A 4,392-nucleotide genomic window follows, 5' to 3' on the forward strand; every position below is an offset into this window, starting at 1 on the left:
CACACACACTGTAGGCAATTCTACAAGACTATAAATTGCAGACCTTCACTGAGTTTCCCCATCCTTGAACTTCTTCTAACAATAAAATAGGGACAGTTTCAGTCCCAATCCCCTAGTTGCTTATTATGGAACCATTGACCATTTACATTTGAAACAAATAAAGTGTTTAACTAGCTAAAATCCTAAAATGAGTCGACTGATATGACTCAACAGTAATATTAAAATAAAGAGGCTGATTGTAATTCTGGCTTAACTATCTAACTGCAGTTTCAGGTGAAGATCAGAGATAAGTCAGGCAGTTATAAAGGGATCTGCCAGCATTCATTATTTCTAGATAGATGTGAAGGATCTGTGATGTCATCAGTTCAGGGAACTCCCTCCACCCCTTTAGGAAGGGGCTTAGGGGTTGTGACTTGCCCACAATCAGTGTTGTAGGGCATGATTTGAACCAGGCTTTCCTGACATGCCCAGCACTACACCCTAGGCTGCCTTCAGTGATCTACAGTTATATTTTTTCATGAATAGGCCCTTTTCTGGTCAAAGGATATGAATGGTTTTCAGAAGAAGAAATCAGTTATCAATAGTCACATAAAAAATGCTCTAAATCAGTATTGATAAGAGAAATACAAATCAAAACAACTCTGAGGTACCACCTCACACGTACCAGATTGGCTAACACAACAGAAAAGAAAAATGGTAAATGCTGGAGGGGATGTGGAAAAACAGGAACAATGATGCACCGCTGGCAGAGTTGTGAACTGGTCAGCCATTCTGGAGAACACCCAAGGGGCTATAAAAAATGGTAAGTAGGATAGTTTCAGAAAAACCTGTATAATCTTATATGAACTGATACAAAGCCAAGTGAGCACAACCAGATCATTGTAGACAGTAACAGCAATATCATACATATAGTTGTGAACGACTTAGCTACTCTGATCAATACAATGATCCAAGACCATTCCGAAGGACTCACAAAGAAAAATGTTCTCCATCTCCAGAGAGCACTGATCAATCACTTTGTTTCTTGCTTTTCATTTTTTGCAACATGGCTAATATTGTAAATATTTTCCAAGTCTTCACCATGTGTAATAGGTATTATATTGCTTGCCTTCTTAATGGATGGGGAAGGGGTAGGAGGAAGAGAATTTGGAACTCAAAATGAAAAAAAAAATGTTAAATAAATAGAAAAGGTTTTTTTTTTTTTAAGGCCCTTTTCCTATGGTCTATGTCTTTGGCCTTTACACTCGACTCTGGCCCTTGGTATTGATGGATCCTAGATGAAACTAGAATCTATTAATCAACAAGCATTTTATTAAGAAACTATCATGTCAGGCACTGGGGATACAAAGAATGAGAAAGTCTCTTTTTCCCAACTTGGTCTACAACCTGGTTTTCACTGGCCTCCACCATTTTTCTTTTAATGCTGGAGCTCCTGTTTTCCTAGCACTGCTCAGTGTCACTTCCATGCCATTATTAGGCAGGACAGTGTCTTCAGTGAAAGCTGATACTTATTTCTGAAAAATAAAGAAAAATTGAAGTTGCATGGTCACCCTCATTTTCCTTCCCACTCCTCAAAAACATGAGATTATTACAATGAAAGCTTTATCCTAAGAGAACTATGCTGGAACAAAACATCGGTTAGCTAACATTTTTGGAATGAGCCCCCTTTGATGCTTGGTTTGATGTACAGGTGGGGCTTGACACTCCGGTTGGTCACTATTACCTCCAGGATAAATATAAATCCTCTAGCTTTTAAAGCCTTTTGTGTCAGGCAACGGATACAAAAAAAGGCAAAAAGAAAAAAAAAAACCAGGCAAATACAAGGAATTCAGAGAAATGTAGGAAAGTTTCTATGAAGTACCTTTTCAAAGGGCAGGACCAGGCACCTGCCAAATGCTCTGCCCATCCTTTCCCCTCCACAATGACCACTGGTTCAGAGTCAAAGACCCCACACCGCCCTCCCTTACCGCCATTATCTTCTCTGCCTTGAAGTGTACCCCGGAGCAGAGCTAATGAAGACACCTCACCCCTCTATAATTAGCCAGGCCGCAGGTCTTCAGACTCCTCTCTGGACCATCAGAGGCAGGACTAGGGACTTGAAATCTGTCTTGCTGTCCCAAGCTACCTACGGCCTCTTCCTCCACACCTCCTTTCCATTTCTTGTTCAGGGATAGATAATCAAATTGACCTTATCACTGCTACAAGTGAAGAGGGACCGCTCAGAATACCCAGATTCCTTCCCTGGCCACCACCACTCCCTCTTTTCTCTTATATCCATTCATCAGACCTGTTGTGTCTCTGTCCCACTCTACCCTACCCTTCCACTGTAGGTCTGGAACCTGTTCTACTATTCACAAACTGTCTATCAGACCTATGCCTTCCTGTTCACATATACTTTGTATTTAAATCTATCTATGTACATGTTTCCTTTCAAAAGAGCCTGAGCTCCTTGAGGAAAGTTTCCCGTTTGTCTTTGAATCGCTGACACTCAGAACAGCTCCTGGCATGTAGCAGCAGCTTAATACATGCTTACTGAATTGAGGTCAAAACAAGAAAAACCAAGAGAACAATAAATAAAATGAGAAGATCACTAAATGCAAGCTGAACTGAGAAATAGAAAATAGAGAAGATAAGGAAATATTTTCCTTCTTCATGTTGGGTTCCATGGACAAAATATACTGTCAGTCTCTGAACCTGATGTTTTTACTTGATTGTTTTTGTTTTTGTCACAAATGAGGGCTCAGTCTGAAGAGATTGGTGGAAAATGACTGACGTAAAGACAAAAGGTATTAATGAGATGTATTTTTTAAGAAAAATATCAGAAAAGCCAAAGATTATTACCTTTTTAATTGGCTTGAAAACTTATCTCCCTTCTTCTAATATTTCTTAATAAAAATGAAATTAAGTAAAGATGACCAGATATTCACCTAAGCTTGTTTACCAACAAAGTATTCCTTCATGAAAAAAATACAAAAATATGAACTAAATATATAGATTTTCCTCTATTTTTAAAATAGAAGACACATACATCTAGCAGAAAACATATCCTCTGAAGTCAATCTTTTGAGAAATCTTTTGTTACCTAGATGCAAACATGAGTTTAATATAGATCCCTCACTTAGCAGAAAACTTATTCTTAAGGAATTTCAGGTCAAGTCAAAACTTCTTTATAAAGAACAATTCAATGCATCTTCAAATGTGTAATGAAAGTCAGTATGAAAATGGGATTCATTAAATGAAATTTAACAGTATTTTTGCAGAACTCATCTATTCTGTTAAGCGGGGGAAACTCATACATATTACATGATGATGAAATTGGACAGTATTATTCCAGTCATGTGCTGGTTTATTTCTACTTCTGACAGCTGCGTCTCTGGTTCATTTCTTTCAGTCTGTGTTACCACTAAAACTACCTAGGAGCTAGAGAAGCTTGCAATAAAAGCCTACTTGTGACTGGAGGGATTTCATTTAATTCACTTCTTTCTAACACCTGCAGCCTCCACTCTTTGTTGTCAAACCCCAGAGCTTGACAGAGGGGCATACACAGGGTTTTAATTTGGCACAGAGTGGAGTGCGTTCTGAGGCTGCCACTGAAGAGAGAGACAATTGGCACATAATGGGCGAGAGTGCTGGGATCTGACAGTGTTACATACTCCTCTTTGGAAAATCTGAAAAATAAAAGGAAATAAAGGTGACAAAAACTGACTTATATCCTGAATGTAAAACATTTCATTCTGGTTTAGAAAAGTAGAAGCCAGAGAGGTCTAAAAATAGCTGGAGTGGGTGTTAATTCACATATCTCATGTCAAAGCTTATTAATAAAACTGACATTTAACACTAGCCATTTATCGTGCTGAATGCTTGCTTTGCCCAATTTATTTACTACAAAATAAAATTGATTGGAAAAATGGGTCTTTTTTGGATTTTACTCAGAGGAGGCTGTTTACCAAAAGAGATTAATCATAAAATGATTTTACAGTAAAATTTGGATTCAGTCAAAAGGCCACACTTAAGGATTAGAAAGCCACATGTGGTCCCTGATCTAGTTGGTTAATCAGAAAAATTCTATGGCTACTAATACAATTGCAGCTGTCACGAGCCCTTTGTGTATATTCTTTTATTAACTAAAAAACATTTGAAAGCAAACAACATACTTATCCTCCAAGTGGAAGTAGTTTATCTTCTTGCCTTTTTCAAGTTAAGGTTTACTACTCAATTAAGAATTTAAGCTTTATACATATTTTTCATTTCCCCCTTTGGTGACTTTATCTGGGAGGACAAAAGGGTTATTCAGACAAATGCAGTAAATTTAAAAAGAGAAATAAAAGAAAAAAATTCTATAAATTGGAATATCTAATAGTATGCTTTTTTTAAATCAACACAATAGAAATT

Source organism: Trichosurus vulpecula, chromosome 5 (assembly GCF_011100635.1).
Source record: "Trichosurus vulpecula isolate mTriVul1 chromosome 5, mTriVul1.pri, whole genome shotgun sequence".
In the NCBI taxonomy this organism is placed as follows: domain Eukaryota; kingdom Metazoa; phylum Chordata; class Mammalia; order Diprotodontia; family Phalangeridae; genus Trichosurus; species Trichosurus vulpecula.